The sequence below is a fragment of the Oncorhynchus nerka genome, linkage group LG3, assembly GCF_034236695.1.
Source record: "Oncorhynchus nerka isolate Pitt River linkage group LG3, Oner_Uvic_2.0, whole genome shotgun sequence".
Taxonomy (NCBI): Eukaryota; Metazoa; Chordata; class Actinopteri; order Salmoniformes; family Salmonidae; genus Oncorhynchus; species Oncorhynchus nerka.
Window position 1 is genome coordinate 51781075 of NC_088398.1, and position 13900 is coordinate 51794974.

Below are 13900 nucleotides of genomic sequence, written 5' to 3' on the forward strand. Positions count from 1 at the left end.
GGAGATGCACTGCAGTACTTAATGCAGCTGGTGGCCACACCAGATACTGACTGTTACTTTTGATTTTGAAACCCCCCCCCTTTGTTCAGGGACACATTATTCCATTTGTTAGTCACATGTCTGTGGAACTTGTACAGTTTAAGTATCAGTTGTTGAATCTTGTTATGTTCATACAAATATTTACACAGTGAAAATAAACACAGTTGACAGTGAGAGGATGTTTATTTTTTTGCTGAGTTTGTGTATGTTTTTTTTATTTAAATGAATTAGGGGATAGATCAGCTTTAATATTGCGGATAGATTGCTTAATAAAAATGCAAAAGAATGGTAATTCCCCCCCTCCTTCCATCGGCACACTCTCACGCCTCGCTCATTCTGACTGCGCAGAAGCCATGGCCTCTGCGCAGTCACTACTTTACCTCGGATGCCGACATTCGTCAAGGAATGATGAACCCTTCAAGAGAGCAATTGAGTTCATCCGACTCTGGGTAAGTAGAAGGGCTGCCTTTATAACCAAAATCTCATAAGCTGTGTGTGCACGGCAGGCAACTGTCTCATGAGAGCTGAGAAGCAGCCAAACGGAGCAGTTGCTATGGCTACTCGCATGCAGAGCAGATTTTTGCATTTCTGATTTCTGCGTGTAGAAATTAAGACGGGACGGCAGTAATTGTACTCAGGACGGGACAGGAAAGTGCCGGAGTTGTAGAACTGTTTTGGGATCAGGACAGTACTGGAAAGAAATTGACGGGACAGGAATGGATTCTCACTTCTGTGTCAACCTCACTCTGCGTCCCTGTTTACTGTACTGGAAGACTGACTGCAATGCTCTACACCCTCTAGTGTCCCCTCAACTAAATCAGACTAATTACCAAGAGCCCTCATCAACTCAGATGATTTGATGATGGACATGGGCACACATACACACACATATGCAAGAATGTATGCACACATACCTCCACACACTCATACCCACATATGCACTCACTCACAGACACACACACACACACACCCCTGTATGCTGCCTACCTTTCCTGCTCCCGGTCTCCCCAACCTACTTACATAAGTATGCATTAACCAACAGCACTGGGGATGTTTGGGTGCCTTATTCAGTGTGTGTGTGACCTCGGTTGTGACTGGCAGGCAAAGTCTGGTGTGTGTCTGGTCTCCCCATCACAGAGTCTAATGCACCTGTCTCTCCCAACCTTACCTCCATTTGTAAAGATCCTCTCAAGGTAAAGCCCATCTGGATCCAGTGAATATGATGACCATTAGCATGAATGTATGGCCCTGTGGGCCAGCTCACCTTTAATCCAAGGAGACTTATACAAATATAACATCTCTCTCTCTGATTAATGCTCAACCCTCAGACTTCCTCCATCTCTCTCAGACAAACATCTCTGCTGGTAGACCTACACCTTCCCCTCTCATTCGCCTCCTTTTCTCATTTATGCTTCACATATCTGGAGACACATGAACAACAAACACATTTTTGATGATCAGTTTGAGGGTTTATTAAGCATGCGTCTCCACGTCAGACTCAGGATCTAGCAGAGACATTGATGTAAAGGTCAGAGTTGATGCTTGTCAGAAATTTTTTAAAGTATCTATGGCCCACAGAGTGACGAAGGAGCCATATATAGCTCTTGGCCACTCTCTGTCAAGGCAAGCCAAGCAGAACTAGAATCAGAATTTGAACCTGATTCTATTCCTATGTTCTGGAACAGTAGTGTTGATGTTGTGCCTGTGATTTAACCAGTCTTTGACAAAGCTGAGAGAGAAGTGGGAATGACACATGCTGTTGTTTAGTGAGACTGGAGGAGGCAGCTGGAGCCAGGAAAATAATGAAGACTGACCTTTCAGCTGGGAAAACGGGGCCACGTCTGGAAGATGCCAAAACGCTTCCTCATCCCTGGTGCTTTATTTCTCTACTGGTGATGAATTTGCCTCTGTTTGCTTTGAAGTGTTTCTGAAAGACGGAAACAAACAATACCTCTCTGAAAGTTCAACCTTCCCAGAGTCTGGGTTGGAGATGAATAAGAAGCAGCGGTCTGAGTACGATGCTGCAACTCACATGTACAGTGGGGCAAAAAAAGTATTTAGTCAGCCACCAATTGTGCAAGTTCTCCCACTTAAAAATATGAGAGAGGCCTGTAATTTTCATCATAGGTACACTTCAACTATGACAGACAAAATGAGCAAATAAATTCCAGAAAATCACATTGTAGGATTTTTAATGAATTAATTTGCAAATTATGGTGGAAAGTAAGTATTTGGTCAATATCAAAAGTTTATCTCAATACTTTGTTATATACCCTTTGTTGGCAATGACAGAAGACAAACGTTTTCTGTAAGGCAAAGTCCAAATGTAAGGGAAACTATCACTCAATGACCTCTGGTGCAGTTTGTAGGAGAAAGTATTCTCCTACAAACATGGTTTGGTCCGGGTGATGAGTGGAGGTGGTTTGGGAGAAATACAATAGAGACAGACTCTGCTCCGTCTGCTGTTTTACACATCCCTCATACTGAAACCTGAGTAGGTGCTAATGAGATTGTCCTCAGCTCTGCTTCTGTTTTTCACTCATTTCTCCATCCCCCATGTCTCATCTTTTGGCCATATTCTCTAATGTCAACACTGCTATAAAAAATGAAGTAAGGCAAGGTATTACCTTCTCTATCCCACCTGATGCCAATGCTCATACGGTGTAGTGTCAATGTCGGCTGCTGTAGAGTGCACATCTGATCACCCAAAACTCTTGTTTAAGTTCACTGAGGCTCAGCATACCCAATTCAAATACGTTGTATGCAAATGTTCAAGGTATCTGCATATGGGAGTTGTATTCACTCACGACAGGAATGTTCACATCAGTTCACATCAGGAGTGTTCACATCAGTTCACATCAGGAATGTTCACATCAGGAGTGTTCACATCAGTTCACATCAGGAATGTTCACATCAGTTCACATCAGGAATGTTCACATCAGTTCACATCAAGAGTGTTCACATCAGTTCACATCAGGAGTGTTCACATCAGTAGTGTTCACATCAGGAGTGTTCATATCAGTTCACATCAGGAGTGTTCACATCAGTTCACATCAGGAATGTTCACATCAGTTCACATCAGGAATGTTCACATCAGTTCACATCAGGAGTGTTCACATCAGGAGTGGGCTGTTCTGTGTCACTTTCATGCTCCTTAGCCCTGGAAATCAATTTCTGATGGTTGTTTTAGTGCCGACGAGATCAAATTTCAAGCCTGTCTCTCTCTGTCACTCTGTAGCATCTCTCTCTCTTTAGCACCTCTCTCTCCCACCCTCTCTCCCTTTCTACCTCTCCCTCCCTTTTCCCTTGTTTATTAGCCCTCCGAGGCAGGCGTTGGTTTGATGTGGAAAGGCATGTAGCGTGTGTCTCTCTCTCTGGCATTCACTGCTTTCATTCTCCCACAGCTGCTGAACAGCAGGCCGATAAGCTCAGCTAGCAGCAACAGGGAGCCGGATAGAGCAGGAAAAAAAACATTTTGACACTCTGGGTAACACAGGCTGAGGAGGTGTAGTGAAAATGTATGGGTCTGGAAGATAATTTGAGGAGACTGGGTGTGTGTGTGTGTGTGTGTGCGTGCGTGTGTGTGTGTGTGTGTGTGCGTGTGTGTGTGCGTGCATGTATGTTTGGTTTTACTACAAGGGTAGGAAAACAAGGAGAATTAGGATAAATGGGGACATTTCGCCGGTCCATACAAGGAGAAAAGGCTATTTTAGAATTAGGGTTTTTTATTTATTTTTTATTTCACCTTTATTTAACCAGGTAGGCTAGTTGAGAACAAGTTCTCATTTGCAACTGCGACCTGGCCAAGATAAAGCATAGCAGTGTGAACAGACAACACAGAGTTACACATGGAGTAAACAATTAACAAGTCAATAACACAGTATAAAAAAAATGGGCAGTCTATATACAATGTGTGCAAAAGGCATGAGGAGGTAGGCGAATAATACAATCTTGCAGATTAACACTGGAGTGATAAATGATCAGATGGTCATGTACAGGTAGAGATATTGGTGTGCAAAAGAGCAGAAAAGTAAATAAATAAAAAAAACAGTATAAAAACAGTATGGGAATGAGGTAGGTGAAAATGGGTGGGCTATTTACCAATAGACTATGTACAGCTGCAGCGATCGGTTAGCTGCTCGGATAGCTGATGTTTGAAGTTGGTGAGGGAGATAAAAGTCTCCAACTTCAGCGATTTTTGCAGTTCGTTCCAGTCACAGGCAGCAGAGTACTGGAACGAAAGGCGGCCAAATGAGGTGTTGGCTTTAGGGATGATCAGTGAGATACACCTGCTGGAGCGCGTGCTACGGATGGGTGTTGCCATCGTGACCAGTGAACTGAGATAAGGCGGAGCTTTACCTAGCATGGACTTGTAGATGACCTGGAGCCAGTGGGTCTGGCGACGAATATGTAGCGAGGGCCAGCCGACTAGAGCATACAAGTCGCAGTGGTGGGTGGTATAAGGTGCTTTGGTGACAAAACGGATGGCACTGTGATAGACTGGATGTCATAAGGTGAAAGCACCAATTTGTAAGTCGCTCTGGATAAGAGCGTCTGCTAAATGACTTAAATGTAAATGTAAATGTAATAGACTGCATCCAGTTTGCTGAGTAGAGTGTTGGAAGCCATTTTGTAGATGACATCGCCGAAGTCGAGGATCGGTAGGATAGTCAGTTTTACTAGGGTAAGCTTGGCGGCGTGAGTGAAGGAGGCTTTGTTGCGGAATAGAAAGCCGACTCTTGATTTGATTTTCGATTGGAGATGTTTGATGTGAGTCTGGAAGGAGAGTTTGCAGTCTAGCCAGACACCTAGGTACTTATAGATGTCCACATATTCAAGGTCGGAACCATCCAGGGTGGTGATGCTAGTCGGGCATGCGGGTGCAGGCAGCGATCGGTTGAAAAGCATGCATTTGGTTTTACTCTCGTTTAAGAGCAGTTGGAGGCCACGGAAGGAGTGCTGTATGGCATTGAAGCTCGTTTGGAGGTTAGATAGCACAGTGTCCAATGACGGGCCGAAAGTATATAGAATGGTGTCGTCTGCGTAGAGGTGGATCAGGGAATCACCCGCAGCAAGAGCAACATCATTGATATATACAGAGAAAAGAGTCGGCCCGAGAATTGAACCCTGTGGCACCCCCATAGAGACTGCCAGAGGACCGGACAGCATGCCCTCCGATTTGACACACTGAACTCTGTCTGCAAAGTAATTGGTGAACCAGGCAAGGCAGTCATCCGAAAAACCAAGGCTATTGAGTCTGCCGATAAGAATATGGTGATTGACAGAGTCGAAAGCCTTGGCGAGGTCGATGAAGACGGCTGCACAGTACTGTCTTTTATCGATGGCGGTTATGATATCGTTTAGTACCTTGAGCGTGGCTGAGGTGCACCCGTGACCGGCTCGGAAACCAGATTGCACAGCGGAGAAGGTACGGTGGGATTCGAGATGGTCAGTGACCTGTTTGTTGACTTGGCTTTCGAAGACCTTAGATAGGCAGGGCAGGATGGATATAGGTCTATAGCAGTTTGGGTCCAGGGTGTCTCCCCCTTTGAAGAGGGGATGACTGCGGCAGCTTTCAATCCTTGGGGATCTCAGACGATATGAAAGAGAGGTTGAACAGGCTGGTAATAGGGGTTGCGACAATGGCGGCAGATAGTTTCAGAAATAGAGGGTCCAGATTGTCAAGCCCAGCTGATTTGTACGGGTCTAGGTTTTGCAGCTCTTTCAGAACATCTGCTATCTGGATTTGGGTAAAGGAGAACCTGGAGAGGCTTGGGCGAGGAGCTGCGGGGGGCGGAGCTGTTGGCCGAGGTTGGAGTAGCCAGGCGGAAGGCATGGCCAGCCGTTGAGAAGTGCTTATTGAAGCTTTCGATAATCATGGATTTATCGGTGGAGACCGTGTTACCTAGCCTCAGTGCAGTGGGCAGCTGGGAGGAGGTGCTCTTGTTCTCCATGGACTTCACAGTGTCCCAGAACTTTTTGGAGTTGGAGCTACAGGATGCAAACTTCTGCCTGAAGAAGCTGGCCTTAGCTTTCCTGACTGACTGCGTGTATTGGTTCCTGACTTCCCTGAACAGTTGCATATCACGGGGCTATTCGATGCTATTGCAGTCCGCCACAGGATGTTTTTGTGCTGGTCGAGGGCAGTCAGGTCTGGAGTGAACCAAGGGCTGTATCTGTTCTTGGTTCTGCATTTTTTGAACGGAGCATGCTTATCTAAAATGGTGAGGAAGTTACTTTTAAAGAATGACCAGGCATCCTCAACTGACGGGATGAGGTCAATGTCCTTCCAGGATACCCGGGCCAGGTCGATTAGAAAGGCCTGCTCACAGAAGTGTTTTAGGGAGCGTTTGACAGTGATGAGGGGTGGTCGTTTGACTGCGGCTCCGTGGCGGATACAGGCAATGAGGCAGTGATCGCTGAGATCCTGATTGAAGACAGCAGAGGTGTATTTGGAGGGCAAATTGGTCAGGATAATGTCAATTAGGGTGCCCATGTTTACGGATTTAGGGTTGTACCTGGTGGGCTCCTTGATGATTTGTGTGAGATTGAGGGCATCTAGCTTAGATGGTAGGACTGCCAGGGTGTTAAGCATATCCCAGTTTAGGTCTCCTAACAGAACAAACTCTGAAGCTAGATGGGGGGCGATCAATTCACAAATGGTGTCCAGGGCACAGCTGGGAGCTGAGGGTGGTCGGTAGCAGGCGGCAACAGTGAGAGACTTATTTCTGGAGAGAGTAATTTTCAAAATTAGTAGTTCGAACTGTTTGGGTATGGACCTGGAAAGTATGACATTACTTTGCAGGCTATCTCTGCAGTAGACTGCAACTCCGCCCCCTTTGGCAGTTCTATCTTGACGGAAGATGTTATAGTTGGGTATGGAAATCTCTGAATTTTTGGTGGCCTTCCTGAGCCAGGATTCAGACACGGCAAGGACATCAGGGTTAGCAGAGTGTGCTAAAGCAGTGAGTAAAACAAACTTAGGGAGGAGGCTTCTGATGTTGACATGCATAAAACCAAGGCTTTTTCGATCATTAGGCGGTTAGGGTTAAGGTTAGGGTTATGTTAAGGATTAGGTTTAGGGTAAATAGGTTTTGGAATGGGAATCAATTCTTTGGTCTCCACAAAAGAGTAAAATACACTTGAGTGTGTGACAAGTTCCTGAAATACCGTCCCCTCGTGTCACACCTTAACAGCCTTAACACGCCTTAACAGCCTTAACACGCCTTAACACGCCTTAACATCCTTAACACCCTTAACAGCCTTAACACGCCTTAACAGCCTTAACAGCCTTAACAGCCTTAACAGCCTTAACACGCCTTAACATTCTTAACACGCCTTAACATTCTTAACACGACTTAACACGCCTTAACATTCTTAACACGCCTTAACAGCCTTAACACGCCTTAACAGCCTTAACACGCCTTAACACGCCTTAACATTCTTAACACGACTTAACACGCCTTAACATTCTTAACAGCCTTAACATTCTTAACACGCCTTAACATTCTTAACACGCCTTAACATTCTTAACAGCCTTAACATTCTTAACACGCCTTAACACGGCTTAACATTCTTAACACGCCTTAACAGCCTTAACACGCCTTAACATTCTTAACAGCCTTAACATTCTTAACACACCTTAACAGCCTTAACACGCCTTAACACGCCTTAACAGCCTTAACACGCCTTAACACACCTTAACTGCCTTAACTGCCTTAACAGCCTTAACACGCCTTAACACGCCTTAACAGCCTTGGTTATAGTGCTGATATTCATGAGTCTCGGCCATGTACATAGGCTGACAGTAGGTGGCCTTCAGATTGCAGGCCTGCATAGGACAGACGGAAAGCAGCTAGCAAGGTACTGCTCTGTGTCAGTGGTCATTTGCAGCCTTGCTGTGTGGAGAAGAAGGTGCTATCTGTATCCATAAGTGTCCAGATATCCATACCGTTTGAAATGTTTGAATCTTACTCGACTGTGATGTGATTTGTGGATTCAAATAAAGTATTTAAAATGTGTGTGTACATATAAGACTACACGTCAATAGTACATTAAGATGAATCAGGGAGTTCTCTATAGTTCTATGCGGGGCCTGCAAACAATATGGATTATGAGAGGAAGTGAATGTTTAGCTGGCTGGCATTTATTGTCATGAATGTTGCCCTGGAGGCAGCTCTGCAAAGTGGTTACTAGCTGGCACACCCATGTGGTCATCAAACCTAGCACTAACCTTAAACACACTGGTAACCCTAATGTCTGACATTAACCTTCAATAAGACAAAAAGCACATGTTCATACATTTCTATGTGGAAATCACTCAGTTCTGCCTGCAGGTCAAGATTCATGACAATAAAGATTCATGACAATTACATGGATGCTGAATGGAGCAATACCCAAAACATACTCAAGCTCCCCCCTCTACCACATCACTGCATCACCCCCACAGGGCACAGTGTCACTTTCATGCCCTTATTCCTGGAAATCAATTTGTGATGGTTCTTTTAGTGCCACAGATGAGATCAAATGTCAAGCCTGTCTTATTCTCTCTTGCACTCTCTCTCTCTAGCATCTCTGTCTCTCTCTCTAGCATCTCTGTCTCTCTCTCTAGCATCTCTGTCTCTCTCTAGCATCTTTGTCTCTTTCTCTAGCATCTATGTCTCTCTCTCTAGCATCTATGTCTCTCTCTAGCTTGTCTCTCTCTCTCTAGCATCTCTGTCTCTCTCTAGCTTGTCTCTCTCTCTCTAGCATCTCTGTCTCTCTCTAGCTTCTCTGTCTCTCTCTAGCTTGTCTCTCTCTCTCTCTAGCATCTCTGTCTCTCTCTAGCTTCTCTGTCTCTCTCTCTAGCTTGTTCTCTCTCCTCTCTAGCTCTGCTTGTCTCTCTCTCTAGCATCTCTGTCTCTCTCTCTAGCTTGTCTCTCTCTCTAGTATCTCTGTCTCTCTCTCTCTAGCTTGTCTCTCTATCTAGCTTGTCTCTCTCTCTAGCATCTCTGTCTCTCTCTCTATCTAGCATCTCTGTCTCTTTAGCATCTCTGTCTCTCTCTCTCTAGCATCTATGTCTCTCTCTCTAGCTTGTCTCTCTCTCTCTAGCATCTCTGTCTCTCTCTAGCATCTATGTCTCTCTCTCTAGCTTGTCTCTCTTAGCATCTCTGTCTCTCTCTCTCTCTCTAGCATCTCTGTTTCTCTGCTTGTCTCTCTCTCTAGCTTGTCTGTCTCTCTCTAGCTTGTCTCTCTCTCTCTAGCTTGTCTCTCTCTCTAGCTTGTCTCTCATCTCTCTAGCATCTCTGTCTCTCTCTCTAGCTTGTCTCTCTCTCTAGCTCTATGTCTCTCTCTCTAGCATCTATGTCTCTCTCTCTAGCTTGTCTCTCTCTAGCATCTCTGTCTCTCTCTCTAGCATCTCTGTTTCTCTGTCTAGCTTGTCTCTCTCTCTAGCATCTCTGTCTCTCTATCTAGCGTCTCTGTCTCTCTAGCATCTCTGTCTCTCTCTCTAGCATCTCTGTCTCTCTCTCTAGCATCTCTGTCTCTCTCTCTAGCATCTCTGTCTCTCTCTCTAGCATCTCTGTCTCTCTCTCTAGCATCTCTGTCTCTCTCTCTAGCATCTCTGTCTCTCTCTCTAGCATCTCTGTCTCTCTCTCTAGCTTGTCTCTCTCTCTAGCATCTCTGTCTCTCTCTCTTGTCTCTCTCTCTAGCTTGTCTCTCTCTCTAGCTTGTCTCTCTCTCTCTAGCATCTCTGTCTCTCTCTCTAGCTTGTCTCTCTCTAGCTTGTCTCTCTCTAGCATCTCTGTCTCTCTCTCTAGCTTCTCTCTCTCTCTAGCTTGTCTCTCTCTCTAGCATCTCTGTCTCTCTAGCATCTCTGTCTTCTCTCTAGCATCTCTGTCTCTCTCTCTAGCTTGTCTCTCTCTAGCATCTCTGTCTCTCTCTAGCTTGTCTCTCTCTCTAGCTTGTCTCTCTCTCTCTCTAGCTTGTCTCTCTCTAGCTTGTCTCTCTCTCTAGCATCTCTGTCTCTCTCTCATCTCTGTCTCTCTCTCTAGCTTGTCTCTCTCTCTAGCATCTCTGTCTCTCTCTAGCTTCTCTGTCTCTCTCTCTAGCTTGTCTCTCTCCCTCTCTAGCTTGTCTGTCTCTCTCTCTCTCTAGCATCTCTGTCTCTCTCTAGCATCTCTGTCTCTCTCTAGCTTATCTGTTTCTCTCTCTAGCTTGTCTCTCTCTCTAGCATCTCTGTCTCTCTCTCTAGCTTGTCTCTCTCTCTAGCATCTCTGTCTCTCTCTCTAGCTTGTCTCTCTATCTAGCTTGTCTCTCTCTCTAGCATCTCTGTCTCTCTCTCTAGCTTGTCTCTCTCTCTAGCATCTCTGTCTCTCTCTCTAGCATCTCTGTCTCTCTCTCTAGCTTGTCTCTCTCTCTAGCTTGTCTCTCTCTCTAGCATCTCTGTCTCTCTCTCTAGCTTGTCTCTCTCTAGCTTGTCTCTCTCTAGCATCTCTGTCTCTCTATCTAGCATCTCTGTCTCTCTAGCATCTCTGTCTCTCTCTCTAGCATCTCTGTCTCTCTCTCTAGCTTGTCTCTCTCTCTAGCATCTCTGTCTCTCTCTCTAGCTTGTCTCTCTCTCTAGCTTGTCTCTCTCTCTAGCATCTCTGTCTCTCTCTCTAGCATCTCTGTCTCTCTCTCTAGCATCTCTGTCTCTCTCTCTAGCTTGTCTCTCTCTCTAGCTTGTCTCTCTCTAGCTTGTCTCTCTCTCTAGCATCTCTGTCTCTCTCTCTAGCTTCTCTCTCTCTAGCTTGTCTCTCTCTCTAGCATCTCTGTCTCTCTAGCATCTCTGTCTTCTCTCTAGCATCTCTGTCTCTCTCTAGCTTGTCTCTCTCTAGCATCTCTGTCTCTCTCTCTAGCTTCTCTCTCTCTCTCTAGCTTGTCTCTCTCTCTTGTCTCTCTCTCTAGCTTGTCTCTCTCTCTAGCATCTCTCTCTCTCTCTAGCTTGTCTCTCTCTCTAGCATATCTGTCTCTCTCTCTAGCTTGTCTCTCTCTCTAGCATCTCTGTCTCTCTCTCTAGCTTGTCTCTCTCTCTAGCATCTCTGTCTCTCTCTCTAGCTTGTCTCTCTCTCTAGCATCTCTGTCTCTCTCTCTAGCTTGTCTCTCTCTCTAGCATCTCTGTCTCTCTCTAGCTTGTCTCTCTCTCTAGCTTGTCTCTCTCTCTAGCATCTCTGTCTCTCTCTCTAGCTTGTCTCTCTCTCTAGCTTGTCTCTCTCTCTAGCATCTCTGTCTCTCTCTCTAGCTTCTCTCTCTCTAGCTTGTCTCTCTCTCTAGCATCTCTGTCTCTCTAGCATCTCTGTCTTCTCTCTAGCATCTCTGTCTCTCTCTAGCTTGTCTCTCTCTAGCATATCTGTCTCTCTCTCTAGCTTGTCTCTCTCTCTAGCATCTCTGTCTCTCTCTCTAGCTTGTCTCTCTCTCTAGCATCTCTGTCTCTCTCTCTAGCTTGTCTCTCTCTCTAGCATCTCTGTCTCTCTCTCTAGCTTGTCTCTCTCTAGCTTGTCTCTCTCTAGCATATCTGTCTCTCTCTAGCTTGTCTCTCTCTCTAGCATCTCTGTATCTCTCTCTAGCTTGTCTCTCTCTAGCATCTCTGTCTCTCTCTCTCTAGCTTGTCTCTCTCTCTAGCATCTCTGTCTCTCTCTCTAGCTTGTCTCTCTCTAGCATCTCTGTCTCTCTATCTAGCTTGTCTCTCTCTCTAGCATCTCTGTCTCTCTCTCTCTCTAGCTTGTCTCTCTCTCTAGCATCTCTGTCTCTCTCTCTCTGTCCCTCTCCTCTCCGAACCTACTGTTGCCATTTTTTTCTCAATGTTCCTATCCTCACCTCCAGGATGAGAAGTCTATTACATCACCATCCATGGGCTGACTCAGCCAATCAGACCTGGGTTCAAATACTATTTGAAATTATTTCAGATACTTTATCTGGACTTGATTGACCTTGGCTGGTTCAATTAACTAATATTTGCAAAACTACAAAACCCACCTTTCTGTCATCCAGTCAGGCTAAAAGCAAACACTTTTAGTATTTGAACGATTTCAAATAGTATTTGAACCCAGGTCTGCAGCCAACTTGTTAATAATTATGTTCAAACCCAGTCTGTATTACTTTCTCACATTAGGAAAAACAACATGCCGATTCTCTTCCCTTCACTTGTTGAGTCAAAGAATATTAGAAGGGAGAAGAGAATATTCGGCTGTCACGTCTCGTTCAGAATTCTCCCACCCGCTGATTTGAAACAAACAGAAACGTATGCCAGAAGAGACCCAGTCGTTGGTTTGATGTGGAAAGGCAAGCAGTGTGTCTCTCTCTCTGGCTTTCATTGCTTTCATTCCCCCACAGCTGCTGAACAGCAGGCCGATAAGCTCAGCTAGCAGCAACGGGGAGATGGATGGAGCAGAGGCTGAGGAGGTGTAGTGAAAATGTATGGGACTGGAAGATCATTTGAGGTGTGTGTGTGTGTGTGTGTGTGTGTGTGCGCATGACAAGTTACTGAAATACCAGCCCTCGTGTCACGCTTTAACAGTGAAAGCTTTTGGTGCTGATTTTCAGGAGACTCAGCCATGTACATCAGCTGACAGTACATGGCTTTCAGATTGCAGGCCTGCATAGAACGAAGGCAGAGCAGCCAACGTTAGCGAGGTACTGCTCATTTGCAGCCTTGCTGTGTGGAGAAGGTGGTGCTATCTGTATCCATAAGTGTCCAGAAATCCATACCGTTTGAAATGTTTGAAACCTTCTCGACTGTGATGTGATTTGTGGATTCATATAAAGTATTTAAAATATGTGTATTTAAGAGGAGCCTCTTAAAGAAGAAGTTACAGGTGTGTGAGAGCCAGAAATCTTGCTTGTTTGTAGGTGACCAAATACTTATTTTCCACCATAATTTGCATATAAATTCATAAAAAATCCTACAATGTGATTTTCTGGATTTTTTTTCCTCATTTTGTCTGTCATAGTTGAAGTGTACCTATGATGAAAATCACAGGCCTCTCTCATCTTTTTAAGTGGGAGAACTTGCACAATTGGTGGCTGACTAAATACTTTTTTGCCCCACTGTATGTTCCCGTTGTCAACTTCTGCCTGCAATTGCATTAATAAATGAATGATTGATTTACTTAAAGATATTGTCTGATGGCTAATTTCACCAATAAGCAAATGATTGACAAGGAACCCACCCCGACACCAGCTGGGGGAAGCCAGCAGTTTCCGTGACAACCACAGCTGCCTTGCCCACAGGGTTAATGATCAACTTCCTTTTACCACCAGCCAACTTCCTAATGAGTCGTTAATGGTGTGTCAGAGGAGAGAGGACGTTGAGTGTATGAGTTTATGCAAAAGGAGCAGGTATGGAGACTGGAGTGTGTGGCATGTTTTAGACCCTTGTGTCCCACCCAAATGATAATACACACATTAACATACACGGTAGACATACACACACACACATGCATGCACGCACACACACAGGGTAGCAATGGAGAATCTAACAATAGATCTGATTTTCCATGGCCTTACAGTTGTTGAATTAGAGCGGTTTGGAGGAGCTGGTTCTGAGTGAGTTCATGATTGTAGTGCGCTCTAAGAGCGCACTATGATTGTAGTGCGCCCCCCCCGATCCCCTTATTTCCTTTGGCTAGACACAGAACTATTTTTCAAACCAAGAGTCACATCCTCTCCTATGCTATCAATCCTTAAAGCTAGTGATATTCGTCCAGGTTTCAGTGTCCAGATTTCAAAACATGATTGCCGAGGGCCTGAGAAAAGGTCGCTGAAAAGCTTTATGGATTATTGTCATCGATGCGTTGATGAATGGCTGAGTTAGGGAAGATGGCCTTAAAGTTGACCATTTGCA